The following is a 25,586-nucleotide window of genomic DNA, read 5'->3' on the forward strand; positions in this document are numbered from 1 at the left end:
TGCTATTGTTCTATATCTCTTCTGTCCTTTGTGACTAAACTCATCTACAATAGATACTTCTACTGGCTTTCCTCTCTCTCTCTTCTTAACCCTATATCACTCCATCAAAATTGCTCTCTCTAAAGTTACCATTGATCTCTTAGTTACCCTGTACTCGTGGTAGCAAACCTATGGCACACGTGCCAGAGAGGGTATGAAGAGACCTCTCTGTGGACATGTGCGCTGTTGCCCACCAAGATTTCATGACCAAAAAGGTAGAGGGACTCAGATGGAGCTGCTCCCCTCCCCGTCTCCACCATGCCTGATGACATTTTTTTCACATCATCCACCCCTCTGCCCAGCAGCCTAATGGGAGTGCTTCCTTCCTCCCCTGTCTGGAGAAAAGGGGGGAGACACAGCACTCAGCCTAGGTGCTGGCAGAACATAGCATGTGGCCTCTAAAAGGTTTACCATCACTGCCCTATACAACGGCGTTTTCTCAGTCATCATTCTTCTTAATGTCTTTTCAGTCCTTAACACTGTAAATCCTTGATTCAAGTCTGGCCTCAGACATTTCCAACCTGTGTGACCCTGGACAAGTCACTTAATCCTCATTGCCCTTAACACTCTTCTGCCTTGGAAACAATACATAGTATTGATTCTAAGGTAGAAGGTAAGGGTTTATATTTTTTTTAAAAACACTGTGAATCACTCTTTCTTCCTTGACTCTCATTTTTCATTAGGTCTTCACTACTTCTCTCTCTACTGGTTCTCCTCCTACCTAGTTGACCTCTCTTTCTTGGAATCATTTATTAGATTCTCATCTAAATCATATATTCAAACTATATGTCTACCACAGGGTCTTTCCCTGGACCCTCTTCTCTTCTCCCTTTTAACCAGTTGGTGATCTCTTCTTTGGATTTAATTACTATCCCTTTCTTGACAGTTCTCAAATCTACCTATCCTTCCTCAGTCTCTCTGCTGACTTCCAGTTGCTATCTGACTTTCAGATATCTCAAACTGAATTCCGAAAATCATCTAAAACTCAACAGATCCAAAACAGAACTCATTGACTCTCCTCCTAAATCCTTCTCTGCTTTCTACCTTCTCTGATATTGCAGAGGACCACATGCCTTCCATCTTTCAGACTTACAACCTAGGAAGCATCCTAGATTCTTCACTATCTCCTACCCACCATATCCAATCTGTTCACTACCCTGGACTTTCTCTTTCAGTCTAGCTAGACTTGGGGTGGGGGACAGATATCTACATAGAGTCCATTGCTGACTATTCTCAAAATCTTTCATCTGGTTAGGATTTGTCAGGGTTAATTTTCTGTTGTCATAACCAGGCTGTCAAGGCAACTGGTAAATGCAGTGGATAGAGCACTGTTCTTGGAGCCAGGAAGACCTAAGTTCAAATCCAATCTCAGACACTTAATAGCTATGTATCCTTGGTCAAGTCATTTAACTTTTGCTTGCTTCAGTTTCCCCAATTGTAAAATGGAGATGATAATAATAATAGCACCTCCCTCTCCCTCCCTTTCTCTCTCCCTTTTTCTCTCTCCTCTCTATTCCTCTCTGTATCTCTTTCTGCCTCTCTGTCTCTATCTCTCTCTGCTTCTCTGTCTCTGTCTCTTTCTGTCTTTTCTCTTTGTCTCTGCCTTTGTCAGTATCTGTCTTTCTCTCCCTCCCTCTCTCTCCCTTTCTCTCTGTTTATTCTATCTCTCTGCCTGTCCTCTCATTCTCCCTCTGCTTCTCTCTGTCTCTCTATGTATCTATATCTCTCTCTGCCTAAATGTCTGTCTTTCTGTCATTTCTCTCTGTCCCTGTCTCTTCTCTCTGCCTTTGTCTGTCTCTGTCTCTCTCCATTTGGATTTACTTCTTTCCCTTCTCCAGCTGCTGCTATAATAAGCTCTATTTCCAACGATTATCCTCTGTCTCCTTTAGACTCCCCAATTCCATGCCCACATGCTTTGAGTCTAGGCTACAGAGATGCACTTTCTAGAATTTATTATTTTTCAAAATAAATAAAAAATTTTAAATAAGACAAAAGGAGGGGGTCCTTTGAAGTCTAAACCAGTGGTTCCCAAACTTTTTTGGCCTACCACCCCCTTTCCAGAAAAAAATATTACTTAGCGCCCCTGGAAATTAATTTTTTAAAAAATGTTAATAGCAATTAATAGGAAAGATAAATGCACCTGTGGCCATCACCGCCTCCCTGGATCACTGCAGCACCCACCAGGGGGTGGTGGTGCCCACTTTGGGAATTACTGGAACAGAAGAAAACTACCTAGTTCCAAATTGGGTGGTACCTCATTTCCAGGTGGTTTTATATCAATGCAGTCCCTCAGGCTTAGCTTTCTGGACTGAGAACCCCAAACCAGAGCTTCTACCATCCTCTAGGAACCAGAATGAGAATGGCACCCTCTCCTTTACTCTCTCTCACTGAGCTGGGATTCAAAATCAGAGTTTGCTGCAACAATTGGAATGAGGGTTCTCTGAATTCAAGGAATCTGAAGATGAGGAAAAGAACTGATCAGGTTCTTTTATTTATTTCAGTTCCTTTGTTTGGTTGCAAATGGCTTCCCAAATGACAGATTACAAAGCCAGGTACACTGCAGAGGGGAAAAGGAAGTGCATGCAAAAGGAAGATGTGTCCAAAGAAGATTTATCTAAGAACAGTCTATGCAGTTGGCTGGAAATGGGAGTGAGGATACTTCAAAATATGCTTCTATGCTGGAGAAGTGGAGCAGGTCCTCCCCAAGTAACTTCCCAGCTTTCCTTTTTTGTGTCAGAGTTCCATGTCTTGTATGTATTAGAGATGTTCCTTCTTTAAGGAGGGAAGGAGGGAATTGGATCCCAGAATGATGATTGGTGGGCCAGATGGCCATGGGCCAGCCACCTCCCTTTTCAGATATAGCCTTTGGGATTTTTTGAATGCAGCAGTTGATTGAAGGGATGAGGCCACCAGAAGAGAATGTTCCCTGATGCACCTAAGGTTAAAGAACAAGAAAAATGTGAAGATTCTCATCCATGATGCCAAGTGCTCTGGGGCTACCTGAGCCTAGACATATATTTTATCTATGAAGTTATGACAGGGCAAAGATGGAGAGATCTCGTCAGCTGGTTTTAGGAGGTGTAAGCAAAAAAAGCTAAGGACAATCAAAACACATGGTCTGCATCCCAGGTGTCCGACAAGCACCAAGAAAACGGCTCTGAGTTATGCTCTGAAGAGAGGTCAAAACGTACTTAGATTTGAGACACCCACATTTCAAACCCTGACCTGGAAGTTTGCATTTGAAATGCTAACTGAAATTCAATACAAAAGAGAGAATAAGTGTCTAATATACCAAGGTCCTAACGGGGGATAGAGGCATTTTAAAAAGAAAAACCTTTACCTTCCATCTTAGAATCAATACTGTTTCCAAGGCAGAAGAGCAATAAGAGCTAGGCTGTGGGGGTTAAATGACCTGCCCAGGGTCATGCAGCTAGCAAGTATCTGAAGTCAAATTTGAACCTAGGACCTCCCATCTCTAGGACTGACTCTCCATCCACTGAACCACCCAGCTGCTCGCAGATATGTTTTTTATTATGAATATAGCTAAATAAAATGTGCTTATATACATATATGTATTATAGCAAACAATATTGATTCTTTTAATTTCTCAGATTGAGGAAATACATTACTTTTAATTTTCATTTATTTATTTATTTATTGAACCCTTACCTTCCATCTTAGAATCAATACTCTGTATTGGCTCCAAGGCAGAAGAGTGCTAAGGGCTAGGCAATGGGGTTTAAGTGACTTGCCCAGGGTCACACAGCTAGGAAGTGTCTGAGGTCAGATTTGAACCCAGGACCTCCTGTTTCTAGGACTGACTCTCCATCCACTGAACCACCCAGCTGCTTGCAGAAATACATAACTTTTAGAAAGACATCACCTAGCTCTCTTGGTGACTCAGTAGATAAAGTACTAAATCTGGAATCAAGTGAACTTGAGTTGAAATACATTCTTAACTCCTGAGTAGATATGTGACCCCAGGCAAACCTAGGTCTGCCTCAGTTTTCTTAACTGTAAAATGGGGCTAATCATAGCACTGCCCAGAGTTGTTATGAGGATAAAGTGACATAATATTCATAAGGTATTTTGCAAACCTTAAAGCATTTATATAAATGCTGATATTTATTATGATTAGAAGTACTTGCAATGACAACATCCTAAGAAACAAAACCGTATCTTTATATACATAATAAAATAGAGGTCTAGCTCTCGAGGTGACTGGAGATTAGGACTGGACAGGGACTGGAGATCAAGGTTTATCATGGATTGTCCTTCTGTAGAATCTGTCAGGAAGTCCAAAATACTTATAAAGGGCCTACTTTGTGTTAGGCACTCTTACACAAAGTCCTCACTCTTCTACTTGCCAACTGAGAGACCTCAGACAACTCAGATAAAGTATCTTGGCCTCAGTTTTCTCCTCTGTAAAATGAGTACGGTGGAGTAAATGATTTATTTCCAATTCTAAATCTAGTGTTTATATAATGATCAATCAGTGCCCGTGGCTATGGGTTTAGATTGTGCTGAGAAGAGACAAAAATCACAAAAAGAGGTGGGGTGGGGTGCGTGTACCAGAGGAGGAAAGGAGAGGATACTGTGAAGACTTGAGATAAGTCAGAGGGAGAGTCACTTAAATTCTATATACTAATAACAGTTATTATTATTAAATATAACAATACTATTAATATTTATCTAGAACTAGTTTACCTATTTGTTATTCATTTTATATAATAATATTCTTTCACATTACTAAATATTAATAATTTGTTTTTAAATTATAAATATGTAAATGATGCAGATTATTACATAATATTTTATTATAACAATAATGATTTCTATAAAGCATTCCAGTTCTCCAAACTTTTTACACATGTTAACTGATTCGATCTTCACCCCTGTGAGGTAGGTGCTCCTGTTAGCTCCATTTAGTACTTGAAGAGAACAAAACAGAGAAGTTAAGGGTTGGTGCAGGGTCGCACAGCTAGGGAAAGGAAAAGAGGGAATATGCATTTTTATAGTAATTACTAGATGGGCAGGCACTGTGCTAAGCATTTACAAGTATCTCATTTGTTCCAAATAAGGATCCATCAGGGTAGATGCTATTATCATTCCCATTTTAGAGTTGAGAAAACTGAGGCAAACAGAGGGACTTACCCTGGACCATGTAGCTAATAAATGTCTAGATTAGAATTCAAGTCTTACTGACTCCAGCATCAGCCCTCTATCTACTATGCAACTACTGCTCCCTCTTTCTCTGCAGTCTGAATTCTGTTATTGTTGTTTGATCATTCAGTCCTGCCCAACTTTCTGTGACCCACAGGGTTCTAGAAAGTCCATGGGACTTTCTTAGCAAAGACACCTGAGTGGTTCGTTTCTTTCTCCAGCGTGTCCCCATTTTACAGATGAAGAACTGAGGCAAATAAAGGTTAAGTGACTTGGCCAGGGCCACACAGCTAGCAAGTGTCTGATATTGAATTTGAACTCTGATATTCCTGACTCCAGGCTTGATGATCCATCTATTGAGCCACCCAGCTGCCCTGCTAGATTACTCCAGAAGTACCGATACTCCAAGCTGTCTCCTGCCTTGACTCTCTTTTCTTGCTTCCTGCTGGGTTGGCAGCCTTCTTTCCCTTGTAGTTGATGGCTGCTGCTGCTGCCACCTCTAACATAATCTCTTTTCTGATTGCATCATGCATTATCAACTCTTGGAACAGCATTTTCCTGCTCAGGAATCTGTCGCCCTTCCCTTGGAGTAGAGCCCCTTTTCTATGGCTTAAATCCAAGTTCTGACTGAGACAGGCAGGGGGGAAGTGACTTGCCTAGGGTCACACAATAAGTAAGGGTATGAATCTGGATTTGAACTCAAATTTTCCAGGCTCCAGGCCCAGAGCTCTACCCACTGAGCCACCACGATGAAAAATCTGAAAGTGTTCTGTGGCAATCCATCATTGGCTATCCCTGTTATTTTAATTTTAACAAAAATTTTCCTTCTCTTTAGAATTCACCATGCTTGTGAAAACTGGACTTTAAGACCCGTATAAAATCTTGTGGTTTCATTGCCCTACCAGAAGAACCCCAGCCTTCATTTCAGGTCCTCCTCCAGGTCCTGTGATGAGACAAATCTATCGAATGGGGCCTGGTCTGTGAGGACAGACATTGAAATACAGACCCTGATGCTGCTGCTCAGTCTTCTCCTTCCTCAAGACCCAAAGGCCACAGTGTCCTCCCCACACGCCCCACTTCAGGTCCTTCAGTGGTCAGTCTGGGAGGGAGGAGAACAAGCCCAGTCAGAGAGCAGAAAGGCCAAAGAGTAATTTTTCCTGGGAAATCTATCCGAAGCTTTGGCTGCTCGGGGCGAAGGGGAGACCCGCAAAGGAAGGAGAGAGAATGCGCTGCTGGTTTCTTTGATGATAAGATCTCTACCTGGGAACAGGCCTAAGGGATCAGCGCAGGGAGCACCTCTTGAACACAGAACAAAAAGTGTCAGCTTTAGAAGAGACCTTGGGATCTCTTCATACACTAGGGAAGGACCCTGAGACCCCGAAAGTCGGTGGTAAAACCTGGATATTTTAGCCCCCCGAGTGTATTATTTCCCAGGTCAGTGTTCCAGCATCCTGCTGCCTCTCAATAAAGCAGGTTCCCTGCATGGGCCCTGAATGCCCCCATAAAAGCCCAAGGCCACATACTCCAAAACGCTGGCCTGCCCTACATCAGCATCCCAAGGCGGGTGTCCTAGCCAGCACTTGGAGGTTGCCGTAGCAACAGAAGTCTGAAAAATGGAAAGCCCTGATTGGCCAGGAGGGCCCTGCAGTGCCTTCTCCTGCCAGGGAAGGTAATTCACTAGGGTCTAGACACTCTCCATGGCAACTATCTCCTAATCTAATGCAAAGAATACTCCACTTTTGATGAGTGTCTGTCCTAACCTCAACCACCTAGACCACCATGAAGTGAAACATCCCTGACCCAGTCATTAATTTTGTTTATTTTTTTAAACATTTTGTAATATTCATTTTTAACATGTTTACTTGCTTCATGCCCCTACTTTCCCCTTTTTTTTATTTTTTTAAACCCTTAGCTTCCATCTTAGAATCAATACTGTGGATTGGTTCTAAAGCAAAAGAATGGTAAGGGCTAGGCAGTGGGGGTTGTGACTTACCCAGGGTCACATGGCTAGGAAGTGTCTGAGGCCAGATTTGAACCCAGGACCTCCCATCTCTAGGCCTGATTCTCAATCCACTGAGTCACCCAGTTGCCCTCCTTCAGTCATTAATTTTAGACAAAACTGGAATCGTTCTCCCTATTTCTTGTAGAAATCTCAGAGCTTTCTACAATGCTGAGTAAAGTCCAGTCCCTGCCCTCCCTGAGGTCTTAGTTGCAGGGAACAGGGCAATGAATGAGATGGGCATAGAAAATGCACACATTCTGGAAAATCTTCCAGGAAAGACTATTCCCAGAGCCAAATGGCCTGGTTGTGATGGTAACAGTCTAGACCTCTTGAAGGTCCTGTAACCACCCATGTTGGGGGTTTCCAGCGTTAGAGAGGAATCACAGTGGCTCATCTATCCAAACAGAGCAGAGCACTCAGAGGGTGCCACTCTTGTGGCAATAGTCTCAGCTTATTTGGAGAGCTAGTGCTAAAAGACTCCAGGCCTCTAAACTGGGATCTCACGTAGGATTAGGGAAGGAAAGAAGAAAGAGACTAACTGGAGCACAAGGGACAAGCCAGAGAGAAAAGACAGAGTAGCTATCAAACCTCAGTTGATATTATACAAAGGGATGGGAAACTCACTACCTTCCAAAACATCATACTTGGGAGTAACTGAAACAACTTCATTGTTAAAGAGTTTTGATTTCTTGACATGAAGCACAAATGTGCTCCCCTGAAATTCCAGCCCCTTCCCCACCCGTTGCTCCAGGTGCTGCCACTAGGGTCAAGTAGATCAAGTCTAATTTTCTTTCATGTGACAGATTTTCAAATACTCTAAAGACAACTATCCCATCTTTCCCCAATGTTATTATCATCTCCTGAACATGGACACTGTGCCTCTCTGGAAGCAGCCCTGCCCTGTCACACTATTGGCACATATTAAGCTTGGGGTCCCCTAACCAACTTCTTCACACCAACTCTTATCTACCCAGGCCTCCCTCCCCTGATCCTTCATTTGTGCAGCTGATTTTTTCATTCATATGTAGGACTTTTGTATTTACCCTTTGTCACATTCCATCTTTCCAGATTCAACCCCTCATTTGAGCTTACTGAGATTTCCTTGCACTCTGGTTTTGTGCTAGCTATCATCCCAAATTCTTATAAGCTGCAGATTTGATAAGCTTACTTCCTATAGCTTCATCTAGTGATATAATACATGTAAGTGACTTTGCAGGCCTTTGTAGAAATCAAGAAGAAAGAAGAGAGAACAGGAGAAAGGGGGGAAAAGAACAACAACCCAGAACCAAGGACAAATCCCTGGAGCACCATACTAGAGACCCTCCTCAGAGTTGATTTCTATTTTAATACTAATGATTTTTTTTGGTCTCACTGTGCCCTTCCAAGTCGCCTACCCAGCCAGTCTCTTTCCTCTTTTCTCCATCTGTGAACCAATTCAATTCTACACTGAACTCCTCTTTTGAGTTCCTAGATTCATCATTTAATTGATTTTATGGATAATCTACTATACCCTCCTTGTATAATAGGGATGGAGTCTGAATCCCAGAATGTCCAGGGTAAAACATGGATGATAGAGCAGCCTAGTGTATTATTTCCTAATCTAGTGTTCTTTTCCCTGCATCCTGTTGCTTCTCAGTGAAGCAGGCTCTCTACATAGGCACAGAATGTCCCATAAAGCCCAAAGTAACATATTTCAAAATTTCTGGCCTATTCAAGAGTAACATCTTAAGATTGATATTCTGGCCAGCACTTAGATGTTGCCATAGTAACAGAAGTCTGACTACTGGAAAGCCCCAATTGGACAACAGGGCACTGCAGTAAACATCGCCGAGAGACTTTTTTTTTAGGTTTCTCTACTGTCTAGACCAGTGTTGGGCAAACTACAGCTGGTGGGCCAGATGGGGCCCCCTGATATGTTCTATCCGGCAGTGCAGCATTATTCCTAATGTGATGAAGACAATGAGTAGAATAAAATACAATGAAACTTTTAAAGAGTTGCCTTAGAAACAGACTGATGGATGAGCATTTCCTTTCCTTTGGCCCCCTCTTTAAAAAGTTTGCCCATCACTGGAGACAGTTTAAATGGTAACAATCCTTCAATCTGATGCAAGAAATACTTTTTGCTTTTTTATAAGGGTATGTCATCCTTCAATGACACCAACCTTGGATCTACAATGGGACTAGGCAACCCCACTCTTCCTGCCTTATCAACTCTTTAAAAAATTCCTGACCCGGTCTTCAATTTTAGACCAAGCTGGAGGAATTATCCCTATTTCTTATAGAAAATTCAGAGCTCTGTGCACTCATGAGTAAACCCTATTTTGAGGATTCCATCTAGTTGGGAAGAGTAGGGCAATGAGTGAGGTCGAGGTAATATATGCACCTATTCATAAAAAAAAAACCACCAGGAAAAAGATTCCCTAAACCAAATGGGCTCATTATGATGGTGGCAATCCAAGACTCTCAAAGATACCTGAACCTTCCAGTTCAAGAAACTCGAGAGATAGAGAAGCATCTCAGCTCCCTTTTTAAATCTAGGTTTTAGGATCTCTGGGTACAGTAATTGACTTAGATAAGAACATCAGAAGAGAATGTTCTGGTTTATCCATAAGATTAGTTAACAAGGAGAATGTGAAGTTTCTCATCCATGATACCAGGTGTTATAAGACTATATAAAGCTATGAAATTAGTCCAACCAAAGCAGAGCATTCAAAGAGATGCCACTGTTACAAAAAGCATCTCACTTTAGCTAAGGAGCTGGTGCTCAGGGGCAACTGGCTTCAGAGCCTGGATCTCAGATAGGATTAGTGCAAGAAAGGAAAAAGAGATTAATGGAGGCATCCAAGGAAGGGTAGTTACTAAAGGACAAATTAGAGAAAAAAGGCAGAGTGGCCATCAAGCTTCTTCTTGAATATCTACAGGAATGAGAAACTCACTACTTATAAAAGCATAATTGTTTGGGATATCTTCACTGTTAAGAGTTTTTATTTCCTGATACCAAGTCACAGCCTCCACCTCCCTCATACAGCCAGAATGAGAATGGTACCTAATACTCTTCTGTCACCCCCAAAGAGCGACCATCTATCACACATGTCAGACATGGAACTCCTGATTTAAAAAAAAGGGTGAGCTGGGAAGACACTGCAATGCAGAGTAGGGAGCTGCTGCTCCATTGTCCCAGGATGGATGGATGCACATTTTGAGGTGAGCAGTATTCCCTCTCTCCTCTCCAGCCTGCTGCATAGACTGTCCTTACATAAGTCTTCCTTAGAAACATGTATCTTTGACATGGATTTCCTTTTGCCCTTCCTAGTGTAAGATTGTCAAATAATCTTTCATTTGGAAGCCATTTTCTAGCAAATAAAGGAATAGAAATGAGTAGCAAATTTTTTTACTCCTTTTCAGATTCCTTGACCCCTTTCCAATGGTCACAGCAAAAAGTGGGACAATGGAGCAGTAGCTCCCCACTCTCCGTTGCAGTGGCTTCCCAGCTCACCCTTTTTTGATTAGGAGTTCCATGTAGGATATATATTATAGATGATCCCTCTTTTGGTGTGAGGGGGATCACAGATAAATGATGATTGGTGGAGCAGAGAGGCATGAGCCAGTTTCCTTTTTAAATCTAGGTTTTAGGATCTCTGGGTACAGTAATCAACTTAGAGGGAGAAGAACATCAGAAGAGAATGTTCTGGTTTTCCACTAGGTTAGTTAACAAGGAGAATGTGAAGTTTCTTATCCATGATACCAGGTGCCTTAAGATTGCATAAAGCTATAAAACTGGTCCAGTTGTAGACTTTGTCTATGAAGTTTTATGGGGCAGAGAGAGGAAGACCTTATCAGCTGGTTTTTAGGGATAAAATATTTTTTAAAAGGACAATCAACACTGATGAGATGTGTTCCAGATTCTGTCAATTGCTAAGAAAATGACTTTTAAGTTATTCTCTCAAATGAGGTCATGAGTTACTTATCTTTGGAAACACACACACACACACACACACACACACACACAAACACACACATACACACAGAGACATCATTCTGACTCTGGAATTTTACATTTGAAATTCTAACTCAAATTCAGTAGGACAGAGGAAATAAACAAAGATCCTAACAACAGGCCTTTATTATCAATACAAGTAGGTGTAAATATATATATATATATATATATATAATATTAAAACAAAAATGGTTCATTTAAATTACTCAAATTGAAGAAAAATATAAATTGCAGAAAGCTATCACCTGGAGAGCAAGGTGGCTCAGTGGAAAGAGCACTAGCCCTGAAATCAGGAATACTTGACTTCAAATCCAGCCTTAGACATTGACTAGCCATGTGATATTAGGCAAGTCTGGGTCCACTTCAGTTTCTTCATCTGTAAAATGGAACAATAATAGTATGGCTCTCCCAGAGTTGCTCTGAGGATAAAATGAACTAGTATTTTTTTTTAATTTTAAACCCTTAACTTCTGTGTATTGACTTATAGGTGGAAGATTGGTAAGGGTAGGCAATGGGGGTCAAGTGACTTGCCCAGGGTCACACAGCTGGGAAGTGTCTGAGGCCGGATTTGAACCTAGGACCTCCTATCTCTAGGCCTGGCTCTCAATCTACTGAGCTACCCAGCTGCCCCCAAAATGAACTAGTATTTGCAAGGTGCTTTGCAAGCCTTAAAGCATGATATAAATGCTAACAATTGTGACTGTGATTACTTATAAATTCCAGAAGCAAAGGCAGATTCTTATAAAAACATTAAAATAGGGGGGTCTAGAACCCCAGGTGATTGGAAATTAGGACTGGCAATCAGGTCTTATGAGGATCAGCTGGCAGAAATGAGGATTTGGCTCTAGACAAGAGTCAGTCAGGCAACTGATAAGCATTTATGAAGCACCTTAATTTCAGGTCCTACACCAGTTCTGCAATGAGACAAATCTATTGAATGGGGTTTGATCTGTGAGTACTGAAGTATTGAAGTACCAACCCTGAGGCTCCCGTTTAGTCTTCTCCACACCTTTCCAAAGATCCAGAGGTCATAGCGTCCCCCTCCCCAAACTCCCTAATAGATCCTGGAATCAAAACCCCTTTTCCCCTTCCCCCTTCCCTACAGAGACCAATAGCACCCCCCTATCCCAGCACCTGTTCAAACCATGAGACAAAGCCCCAGTAAAACCTAGTAGAATGTCAGGACTTTGCTGTCAGGCCCAGACAAGTGACCTCCCCTAATCACTGACCATCAGGCCTGGGAACTTCCCACCCCCAGAGAATGGGACTCCCCACTCCATCAGGGCCATCCAATGAGCTCACCCAAGTGCTCCAACTTTGCCCAAATGAGACAACCCAGGTTATCCCATCCCAGACCACCACCGTACAAAAGATTGCCCCCTTCTCCACCAGGTGGAGACCCCTAGCCATCTGCAGGTTGGGGGCTCCCCACCCCTCTCTTTTCTTCCTCCTCTCCCCTCCTTTCCTCTAATTAAGCTTGACTGTATTACTCAATCTCTCTGTCTCATTTGCCTCAGGCTGGCCCCCATCAGCCAGGTCTGACACCCCCAATTCCAGTTCCCTTGGCAGTCAGACTGGGAAGGAGGAGATGAAGCCCACTTAGAGAGTAGAATGGCCCAAGAGTTATTTTTTTCCTGAAACATCCACCACGAAGCTTTGGCTACTCAGGGCCCTGGTGAGTGGAGAGAACCCCAAAGGAGGGAGAGAGAATGAGCTGTGGCTAATTCAGCAATCAGATCTCCACCCGTGAAGAGTGCTTCGCATAGAGTGTTAGGATAGGAGCACAGGGAGCACTCTTTGAACACAGAACAAAAAATGCCAGAGGAGGAAGGGACTTTAGGATCTCCCAGAGGGAAGGATTCTAAGACCCAGAAAGTCTATGGTAAATCCAGGACATTTTAGCCCTCTAGTATGCTGTTCGCCCATAACTGCATCCCGCTACCTCTCAATTCATCAGTTTCCCTGCCTAGGCACTAATTGCCCCATAAAGCCCAAGGCCATGTATACTCCAAAATTCTGGCCTGCTCAAGATTGACATCCTAAGGCTGAGGTTCTGGCCTGCGATGAAATGTTGCCATAGCAACAGAAGTCTGAAAAATGGAAAGCCCTGATTGGACAAGAGGGCACTGCAGCCAATTTCCCTGCAGGAGATGGTTCACAGGTTTCTCTGCTGTCTAGACAATCTCCAGGGTAATCATCCTGCAATCAGACAGAAGGAATACTTCTTTATGAGTGTTTGTCATAGCTTCCACCACCACCATCAGTAAAAGAAAAAAATCTTTCATTTAAAAAAGAAAAATCCCTTATCCCAGGTTTCAATTTTATACTAAACAGCAGAGTTAGCCCTATTAAAAAAAAAACCTTACTTCCTATCTTAGAATCAATACGGTATATTGGTTCCGAGGCAGAAGAGTGGTAAGGACTAGGCAATGGGGGATAAGTGACTTGCCCAGGGTCACATAGCTAGGAAGTGTCTGAGGTCAGATTTTGAACCCAGGACCTCCCATCTCAAGGCCTGACTCTCAATCCACTGTGCCACCCAGCTATCCCCAGTTACTCTTATTTTTTGTAGAAAACTCAGAACTTTATACAATGATAAGTAAACTCTAGTCTCTTTCTTTTCTGAGGTCTCAGTCTGGTTGGGGAGAGCAGAACAATCAGTGAGGTGGGGATAGGATATGTATACATTCATAAGTGTCACAAGGATAAAAAGATTCCCTGATTATGACAGGCTGATTATGACAGTCTAGGCCTTTCTCAGAAGTGCCCATCTGTCTTAAGGCATTCAGGGACTGGAGATGGGTCTCAGGGCTTTACTATCCAAACAGGGAAGAGCATTCAGAGGGGTGCCACTGTTATGACAACCACCCTAGTTTAAGTTGGAGAGCTGGGGCTAAGAGGTAGCAGGCTGCTAAACCTGTTGGTGTAGGAAAGGAAAAAGAGCTTAATAGGGGCATCCAAGGAAGGGTAGTTACTCAAGAATAAACCAGAGAGAAAAGGTAGATTGGTCATTAATCCTCTTCTTGATTGCCTCCAATGATGGGAAACTGTCTATCAAACAGACAATTGGACTTGGGGATAGCCATTTGGGTTAACTTCATTGTTAAGAGTTTCAATTCCCTCACAACCAGCTTAAATGTGCTTCCATGAATTGACTCCCTCTTCAACCCACACATTGCTCTCGGTCCTGCCAAACTAGGACCAAGTAGAACAAGCCTAATCCTTCTTTCATGTGACAGCCCTTCAAATGCTTAAAGACAACTCCCATGGCCTTCCTTAAGGATACAATCCTCTTGTAGACATGGGCGCTGAGCCTCCTTGCTTGCAGCCCCAGATGGCTTTGACTGAGTTGCCATGCTGATGGCACTGATTAAGTTTGTGCATCATTAAAACTTCCAGATCTTTTTTATATCATCTAGTGACTAGCCAGGTTTCCTGATCCTTCATTTGTGCCGCTGATTCTTTGGATTCGTGTGTAAGATTTTTATATTTACCCCTTATTAAATTTTATCTTTCTAGAATCAAGCCATCATTTAAGTCTGTTGCTGTCCTTTTGAATCCTTTCTTAGCCCTATCAATCATCCCAGAGTCTTATGAGTTACAAGTTGGGTTAGGTTGGTGTCTGCAGCTCCATCTATTGATATAGATAAAGGGCTTTGCAGACCAGAAAGTCCTTTGTTAATGTCATGAAGAAGAAAGAAGGAAGAATTAGAGGAAAAAGAAGTGGGGAGGGGAGAACACAGTACTAAGGACAAATCCCATCCTTACAGGTATCACACTAGAGAGTTCTCACAGAGTTGATTTCTATGCTAATAATTTTTGTTGGTGTCACAATATACCCTCTCAATTATGGGAGTAGAAATGCAAAAGAAAAACATATGGCTTCACTTATTACTTGTATATATGGGTACATGATTTGGGGTTGTAGCTTTAAAAGATTGCTCTCTAGAAAAATGAATAATATGGAAATAGGTATCAAGTGATAACATTTGTACAACCGAGTGGAATTGCTTGTCGGCTCTGGGAGGGGGTGACAGAAGAGGGAAGAGGAAGAAAATGAATCATGTACACATGGAAAAATATTTTTAAATAAATAATTTTTAAAAAGAAAAAAAAACAATATTCCCTCTCAGGTCACCTCCCTAACCACTCTTTCTTCTTTTCCTCATCTTGACCCTTGTTGAACCAATTCATCTTTACACTGTCCTTTCCTCTTCTCATTTCACTGGTCTAGTACTGCTAAACCTCAGTTTTAACTCATTCCCATCCTTCATCTCATTCACTCCTACCATTATTGGAAAATGGAGAAAATCACACAATCATTTTGACTTGGTCCACTTAAAAGAGATATTATACAACCTCACTGCTGCTAGGAAATCCTACCCTACATGCTTTGTCAACTCAACTATCCCACTCTCCACAGCGGCTTTTTCAAATCTTTTCAACCTTCCTCTAGCTTCCCTTGGTTCACTCCCTACACACACACACACACACACACACACACACACACACACACACACACATTTTACCAGAAAAATTGAACCCATTCTCCCTTCTTCATATCACATCACTCTGATGCCTTCTGCCTCTACTATCTTCTTCCCTTCTGTCCCCCATTATGAAGTACCTTTACTCTTTATCAAGGTCAGCTTCTCTCAGGAGATCCCAGTCCATTCAATCTCCCTTAAATATTGCCCACTCTGTCATCCCTGATCTATCATTTAGACTCCACTAAAATCTAAAAGTGCTCTATGGTCATCAATGGCCATGGTCATCCCCATTTTTTGGGGACTTCAGTAAAACTTTCTTCTCTTCATATTCCAACATGCTGGGCAAAATTTTAATTTAAATTATGTAAAAAAAACAAACTTGGACAGAAAGAACCCAAGGAATTCAATATCAGTCCCTAGAGACAGTTGCAATGAGACAGATGTGCTGAATGGGGCCTGGACTGGGAAGACAAGCATCTAAATACAGGCCCTGATGCTCCTGGTCAAGTCTTCTCCACACCTTCCTCAAGACCCAGAGGCAATGCTGCCCTTCCTCATCCTCCAGCCCCAATGTCAGCTGCCTTGGTGGTCAGACTAGAAAGGAGAGGATAAAGTATAGTCAAGAGAGCAGAAGGGCCCAAGAGTTATTTTTTTCCTGGGAAGTCCATCATGAAGCTTTGGCTACTCAGGGCCATGGTGAGAGGGGAGAATCTCAAAGGAAGGATTGATAATGAGCTGCAGGTTAACTCAGTAATAATAAAATCTCTACCTGTGCATAGAGGTTCATACACAGCATGTTAGAATATGAGTGCTGGGCGCATCCTTAAAATGCAGAACAAAGAATGTCAGGGATGGAAGGGATCTTGGAAATAAACTACAACATCCTCACATATTTGGAAAGGATTATGAAAAATTAAATGGTAAAATAGGGACGATATAGCGCCCTGGATTCCTATCTCTCAGCACAGGGCATTTTGCTAACTCACAAAGAAGCAGGGCTGCCATGTTTGGGCACAAAGGGTCTCGTGATGTCCAAAGCCAAACTTTCTCCAAACAATGTCCAAACTTCCTGGCCCGCCCTAGATCTGCATCTTATGGCTGGTATTCTGGCCTTTGATGAAATGTTGTCATAGCAACCAAAGTCTGAAAAATAGAAAGCCCTGATTGGACGACAGGTCACTGCAGTACATTTCCCAGCAGGAGATAACTCATGATTTTCTCTGCTGTCTAGACAGTCTCCATGGTAACCATTCTCCAACATGATGCGAAGAATCTTCACCCTTGTTGAAAGGTACATGTCGTACCCTCTCCTCTACCACCCTAATAATGAAAACATCCCTGTTCTCTTCTTCAATTTTAGACCTACCTGGGGGGGAGTTATCCCTATTTCTTATAGAAAATACAGACCTGGTACAGTGATGAGTAAACTGTAGTCCCTACCCTCTCTGAGGGCTCAGTTTAATGGAAGGGAGCAGGATGGAGAGTAAAGTAATGAGAGAAAAGACACACATTCATAAAAATCATTAGGAAAGGGGCAACTAGATAGCAGAATGGTTAGAGCACCAGAGCTCTCAGAGTTGAGAGGACCTGGGTTCAAATCTGACCTCAGATACTTCCTAGGTGTGTGACTAAGTCACTTAGCCCTGGTTGTCTGATCTTGCAGCTCTTCTGTCTTAGAATTGATACTAAAACAAAAATTAAGGGTTGTTTGTTGTTTTTTTCAATCAGGAAAGAAAATTACCTAAACCAAATGGGGCTATTACAGCGGTGACATTCAAGGCCTCTTAGAGGTCTCAGGACTTAACAGTGATAGGAAACTCACTACTTCTCAAAGGAGATCATTGCACTTGGAGATAACTATTTGAGAAAACTTCGTTATTGGGAGTTTTTATTTCCTGACACCAAACTTAATTAAACCTCCCTGAATTTCCCCACCCTCAACCCAACTATTGCTCCTGGATTTCCCACTAGGACCAACTAGAAGGAATGTAATCCTTCTTTCATGTGACAATCTTTTAAATAGTAAAAAGCAACGCCCATGTCCTTCCCTAAAGGTAATCATCTCCTGGACACACGGACACCGTCCCTTTCTGCAAGCAACCCTACATGGTTTTGGCTGCCCTGTCACCCTTTTGGCCCTTATTAAGCTTGTGGTTCTCTAAAACCTCTAGATCTTTTTCATATCAATAGTTGTCTAGCCAGGCCTCCCTGATTCTTCATTTGTGCAGTTGATTCTTTGTGTTCATGTGTAGGACTTTATTTACCCCTTGTTCAATTAAATCTTTCTTGAGTCAACCCATTATTTCAGCCTGTCAAAATTTTTGAATCCTGTCTCTTTTTTTAACCCATACCTTCTGCCTCAGAATCAATATTAAATATCAGTTCCAAAGAAGAAGAGAAATAAGAGGTTAAGTGTCACATAGCTAGGAAGTGTCCGAGGCCATATTTGAACCCAAGAACTCCCATCTCCAGGTCTGGCATTCTATCTATTGCACTATCAAGCTGCACATTGGATTCTGCCTTAATGTTAGTGACCTCATGAATTCTTAGGAGCTGCAAATTTGGTAACCCTGGTGTCTATAGGTTCAGCTACTAATTAATCTCTCTAAAGCACTTTGCAGACCTAAAAGTCCTTTGTAAATGTCATGAAGGAAAAAGGAGAATAAATAGGAAGAAAAGGAGAAAAAAGAACAACCCAGGACCAAGGACAAGGCCCTGGGGCACCACAGGAGAGAGTCCCTCAGAGCTGATTTCTATTTCAATATAAATTTTTTTCTTGATATCGCTATTTCCCCACCACCCAAGCCAGCTCTGCCCATTCTCTCCAGCTCTCCCCATCTTATCCCTTTTGTGAAACAATTCAACCCTACATTGTCATCCTCTCTTGAGTCCCTAGCCAACTGGGCCCTGACAAGCCTCAATCTTGAATCATTCTTACTCTCCATCCTCTTTGCTCCTACATCTCTGATGCTGAAAGAAGGTGGAGAAAATCGCACCACCATTCTGACTAGGTCCACTACAAATATATATGTTACACAACCTCTAATGCACCCTCACTGATGCTAGGCAATCCTGCTCTGTCTTCTTAATTCACTCTCCCATTTGCCATAGAAGGCTTTCTAAAACTTATCATTCCTTAACCTTCTATGACTTCCTGTCCCCCATTTGCTCAGGTGAAGATCTTCCTTCATTTTAATGAAAGTATTGACATCATTTACCTTGAACTCCTTTTTCTTCAGGAAGTTAGGCAGTGCAGTAGAAAGATAGCTAAGCCTGGCATCAAGAAGACCTGAAATCCTGATCTCAGGCACTAACTAGCAGTGTGACCTTGGGCAAGTCACTTTACCCTGTTTTCCTCAGTTCCTCATCTATAAATAGAGCTAGAAAAGGAAATGGCAAACCACCCCAGTATCTTTGCCAAGGAAACACCAAATGGGCACATGAAGAAATGGACTCAACTGAACAACATCCTTCTTGTTTACTCTTCCCCATATCATATCATATCATTTGTATCTCTTTCCTCATTCCTAAATCCCATGACAAAGTAGCTTTAGTCTTTATCAAGTTTAACTCCTCTACCTGCTCTGATGATCCCATTCCATCCCATCTTCTTTAACATATTGCTCACTCTGTCCTACTTTCCCTATTGCTTATTTTCAATCTCTCCCTGTCTATTAATTTATTTCTTTCTGTATAGAATCTTGTCTTCATCTTCCTACCCTGGAAAAAAAAAACTCTCCCTTGATCCTTCAATCCCTGTTGTCTTCTGTCCTTTGAAGATAAACTCCTTGAAAAAGCCATCTACAAGAGGGACCTCCATTTTGTCTCTCCTCACTCTCTTCCAAAGCCATTGTCATGCCACTGAAATTGTGTTCTCTAAAATGACCAGTGATCTCTCGGTTGCTAAACTCAATAGACTTTTCTCTGTCCTCATTCTTCCTGACTTCTCTGAGGATCACTCTCTCCTCCTCAATACTAGCTTCTCTTTAGGTTTTAAGGTCGCTGGTCCCTCCTGCCTCTTACAAGGCTCACTTTCTTCATCTGTGAAATAAAGAGTTTAATCCCTGCCTTATCTGTAACCCAGAAATCTTAGAAGAGGAGAAGGGGGAAATGGTCATAATCCTGCAGGGGACAATAACAATATTAATCATTATCATCGTCATCATCATTATAGCTAGTATTTATATAGCACTTACTACGTGTCAGGCACTGTACCAAGTGCTTTACAAACATTATCTTATTTGGTCCTCATAACAACCCCAGGAGGTAAGTGTTATTTAAAAAAAAAACAATATTTTATAGGAGCATCTAAGTGGCTCAGTGAGTAGAGGCAGACCTAGAGATGAGAGATTCTGGGTTTAAAACTGAAATGAAAACAAAATTGGATTGGGTAATTTGGCATATGTTGTAACTCAGGTTTTAGGGCCAATATCAGAAGTTCAAAGGCTTGGGAAGGCTAGCCAGAGAGATAGTCAGGATACCCACAATGGTGTAAAACAGGGTTTAGTAAACAAGGACAGGAAGGGAAGGGAATTGGGACAACCTCACTAATTATATATCTAAGCCTCCCACCAAAACTTAGTAGTTGTTATACCAGATTGTAACCACCCAAACTGTTTTCCCTCTCTCCACCTAAAGATCCCAGTACCTCACTAACCAAATTTTCCCCCTTTTGCTGATAACTAGAGTAGGGAAACAGGCTGGATGGTAAGCTGGTCCAAAGGGTCAAAAGGGAGAGATTCTCACTGACAGTTGGCTTCAAGGTCTTGGCAAGAGTTCCAGTAGAAACAGGAGTAACAGGAACAGGAACCAGATGAATATCTAGAAAGAAGGGGAGTAATGGTCTAACCCACCCAGTCTACCTGTGGGGTCCAGACACACACACTCAGCCACTTCCAAGGAGATAAGTTGCTTCTAAGAGAAGTCCAGAAAGTCCAACTGCCTCAGTAGTCACTCACTCTCCAGGGTCTGGAGTCTCCCTGTCTCTGCTTTTGCAGTATTTCCTGCTTTCCCATGATTTCCTATAACAAAACTGACCGCAGACATTTCCAAGCTGTATGATCCAGGGCACGACATTTAACCTCCCATTGCCTACCCCTTACTGCTCTTCTGCCCTGGAACTAATAGTTAGTATCGATTCTAAGATAGAAGGCAAAGGTTAAAAAAGTTATAGATAAGAAAACGGAGGGAAATACGGGCGTAGTAACTTTCCAAGGATAACACAGTAAGAAGTGTCTAGGGCTAGATCTGAGCTCAGGTCTGCCTGACTTCAGGTCTAGCCCTCTATCCACTGCAACACCTGATGGCCTCTAAAATCTAAAGGGTTCTGTGGCCATTAGAGATCACAATTATCTTCATTATTTTGATTTTAATGAAACCTTTCCCCTCCCTTCATAACTTAACATAAGATTTATCCACCAGTGGAAAATTATGTTACAACATGCAGAAAAACTTGTGATTCTGTTGTACAGAAAGTAGAACCCAGGGTGATTAATGTCAGTTCTTACACCATGTACTTTAATGAGCTAAATGGGCTGATTGGGATCTGGTCTGTGAGGACAAGCATTGAGAGAGAGGTCTTAGTGCTCCTTAATATTCTCCACACCTTCCCCAAGATGCAGAAGCTGCAGTGCCTCTCCATTCCCAATTTGAGCTCCCTTGAAGGTCAGATGAAGGGAGTAGGAGATGAAAGACAGCCAGACAACAAGCAGAATGACTCAGGACTTATTTTTCCTGGGAAACCAATCATGAAGCTGTGCCTATCTAGGATGATGGTGAGAGCAGATAACTGCAAAGGAAGGAGAGCTGATGATCTGCTGGTTAATTCAATAATAAGCACAGGGCTTCATCCATAAGTGTGTTAGAGAATCAGTGCAGGGAACACCCTTAGAGCATAGAACAAAGAATGTCAGAGATGGAAAGGATCTTAGAAAGAAGCTACTAAAGCCACATCATATAATCAGTAAGGATGCTAAGCCCCAGAAACACAGTGGGAAAACTTGGATGATATACGACCCCAGTCCCCTATTTCTCAGTTCAGCCTTCTAGCCATTGCTTCCTGCTACCTCTCAAGAAAACAGTCCCATGTGTGGACAGAGTACCCCTTAAATCCCTAAACTCTATATTCCAGAATTCCTGACACACCCTAGATCTGCATTGTAAGGCTGGTATTCTGGCCAGCACTGAGAGGTTGCCATAGCAACAGAAGTCTGAAAAATGGAAAACTCTGATTGGACAACAGGGCACTGCAGTATATTTCCCTGAGGGAAGTAGTTTATAACTTTCTAGATTATCAAGACAGTATCCTTTGTAATCATCTTCCAGTCTAATGCAAGGAATATTCTTTGCTTCAAAGAGATGTATGTTCTACCCTACTGACTAATATTATGAATTAAAACATTCTTTATTCAGTCTTTAATTTTAGACAAAACTGGGGAAGTTATCCCTATTTCTTGCAGAAAATTCTGAACTTTATGCAGTGATGAGTAAAACCCAGTCCCTGACCTCTCTGACAGTTCATTCTAATTGAAGGGAGCAGGGCAGTGAGTTCAGTGGGGATAGAATATGCGTAAATTCCTAAAAAATCATCAGGAAAGATTTCCCCCGAACCAAATGAGCCAATTACAATGGTGGCAAACTTCTTAGACGTCCCAGAACCTACAATGATAGGAAACTTAGTATATCTCAAAGTAGACCATTGCACTTGGTGATAATTTTATTATTAGGAGTTTTTATTTCTTGGCACCTGGCTTACCTGAACTTCCCTGAAATCCACACCCCCAAACTACCCATTGTGCCCAGTCCTGCTAGAAGACCCAAGTAGGACAAGTTTAATCATTCTTTCATGTGAGAACCCACCAAATACTTAAAGACAACTCCCATGCCCTTCCCCCAAAGACACTATAATCTTTTGGACATGGACCCTATGCCTCTCTGGATGTAGCCCTAGGTGGTTTTAGTTGCTCTGTCACACTATTGAAATTTATTAAGCTTGTGGTCCTCTAAAATCCCCAGCTCTTTTTCATGCCCATTGTTGTCTAGGTAAGCTTCCTGGATCCTTCATTTTTTTAGTTGATTCTTCACGTTCATGTAGGACTTTTATATTTCTCCCTTGTTAAATATCATTTTTCAGGGGCCGACCTATTTTTTGACCCTGTCAAGATCTTTTGAATTTTGTCTTATTGTTAGTGACCCTGACATGAATCCCTTTTTCATGTTAATGGCTATCCCAAATTATCAGCTACAAATTTGATAAACTTGATGTCTACAGATTCAGCTAGTGATTATATATGTAGATATATATAAATTGGGTTATAGATTGAAAGCCCTTTGCAAATGTCCTAGGGAACAAAGAATAAACTGGAGGGAAAGTGAAAGAATAACCCAGGACCATGGACAAGTCCTTGGGGCACCAAGCTAGAGACCTAGCTCAGAGTTGATTTCTTTTTCAATACTAATGAATTTTCTTGGAGACACTATTCACCCCAAGGCAATCTCAGCTGATCTGGCTATTCTCTTTGGTTTTCCCCTGTGAACTTATTCAACTCTACACTGTTCTCCTCTCTTGAGTCCCTAACCCCCTTGTCATTTCCCCAGTTGAGTCCCACTAAACCTCAATCTCGAATCACTCCCACCCTTCATTCTCTTCTCTCCTGTCGATCTGATGCTGAAAGAAAATGGGGGAATTCACATGACCATTCTGAGTTGGTCCACTACAAATGTATGTTACAAAACTTCAGCTATGTTCTCACTAATGCTAAGCAATTCTACCTTACTTTTTCAATTCATCCTCCTACTCTCTAAAGGGTTTTTATTCTCAAGCCTTTTCATCACTCCTAAGATTTCCCACGGGGCTCCCTGTCTCCTCATTATCTCCAGTGAGCATCTTCCCTCATTTAATTGAAAAAAATGAGACCCTTTTCCATAAGCTCCTTCTTCTTCAGACAGTAAAGTGGAATAGTAAATAGAGTCCTGGGCGTGGAGTTGGGAAAACTCGTCATCATGAGGTCAAATCCAGCTTCAAATACTTCTTAGCTGTGAACCTGGGCAAATTACTTAACACTGATTTCATCAGTTCCTCATCTGTAAAATGAGCTGGAGAAAGAAATGGCAAACTATTCCTATGTCTTTGCCAAGAAAACCCCAAATGGGATAATAAAGACTAGGACACAACTGGAAAATGGCTGAATGAAAACAGCCTTCTTATTTATTCTTCCCTAATTCATATCCATTGTCTTCTACCCCTATCTTTTTCCTCACTCCTATCTCCCATATTAAGGTAGCATTACTCCTTATCAAGGTTAATCCTTCTACCTGCTTTGGAGATCCCCTTCCACTCTATCTCCTTTAATAGAATACTCACTCTGTCATCCTTACACTCTCACTTATTTTCAATCTCCTAGTGTCTATTGCCTCACTTATAACAGTCAACAAAATTGTCTATCTATGTCTCCCCTAATCTAGAAAAATAACCCTTACTTGTTCCTTCAATCCCTGTGTCATACTATGTCTCTTCTGTCCTTTGTGTCTAACCTCCTTGAAAAAGTCATCTCTAATAAGGACCTCCATTTTATCACCTCTCGTTCTTTTCTTAAACCATTATGAGTTCATTAAAATGGCTCTCTCTAAAGTTACCAATGATCTTCTAGTTGCCAAGACCAAAATATTTTACTCTGTCCTCATTGTCCTAGACTCCTCTGAAATCTTTGACACTATTGATCATTCTCTCTTTCAATACTAGTTTCTCTTTAGGTTTTCAGGACACCCCTCTCTCCTATCTTTTCTCCCTCTCAGACATCTTGGAAGATGAGAATGAAAAAATGGTCATAATCCTGCAGGAGAAAATAATTTTAATTATCATCATCATCATCATCATCATAGTTAGTATTTCTATAGCGTCTATTATGTGCCAGCACTATACTAAGTGCCTTACAAACATTATCTCTTTTGATCCTCACAATGGCCCTGAATAACATAAATGTTATGATTAAAATAATTTTATATATAAGAAAACCAAGGGGGAAACAGGTGAAGTGTCTTTCTGAGGGTCTCTCTAAGTGTCTGAGGGTTGACTTAAACTCAGGTCTTCCTGACTCCAGGTCTAGCCCTCTCTCCAATGCAACACCTAACTGTCTCTAAAATCTAAAAGTCCTCTGTGACCACTGGAGATTATAGTCATCCCAAAAACTTTCTCCTTCTTCACATAACACTAAATACTTGGCCATAAATGAAAAATGGTAAGTTATGACATATATGAAAACTTGTGACTCCATTCTACAGACAGAAGAGCCCAAGAAGCTTACTATCAGTTCCCATTCCATGTGATATACAGATGTGCTGAAGGGGTCTGGGGCTGTGAGGACAAGCACTGACACAGAGATCCAGATGCTTCTGATCAGTTTTCTCCATGCCATCCTCAAGATGCAGGGGCTGCAGAGCCTCTCCATTCCCAATTTGAGCTCTCTTGGAGGTCAGATGAAGGGGGTCTGAAACACAGCCAGAGAACAAGCAGAATGACTCAGGAGTTATTTTTCCTGGGAAATCCTCCATGAAGCTTTGGCTACAAAGGCCCATGATGGGGGTGGAGGATTGCAAAGGAAGGAGAGCCAGTTTGCTGCTGGTTAACTCAATAGTAAGACTCTGCCCACACTCAGAGCTTTTATCCACAAGAGTGTTAGAACTAGAACATCAGACAAAGAATGTCAGAACTAGAAAGGATCTTAGAAATGAGCTACTAAAGCTTCCTAGTATAATAGGTAAGAATGCTGAGTCCCAGAAACACAATGGGAAAACATGAACAGCATTGCCCCCTGGTCTCCTAACTCCTAATTCAGTCTTCTGACCACTGCATCTCACTACCCCTCAATAAAGCAGTCCTATGCTCGGACACAGAGTA

Source organism: Gracilinanus agilis, chromosome 1, assembly GCF_016433145.1.
Source record: "Gracilinanus agilis isolate LMUSP501 chromosome 1, AgileGrace, whole genome shotgun sequence".
In the NCBI taxonomy this organism is placed as follows: domain Eukaryota; kingdom Metazoa; phylum Chordata; class Mammalia; order Didelphimorphia; family Didelphidae; genus Gracilinanus; species Gracilinanus agilis.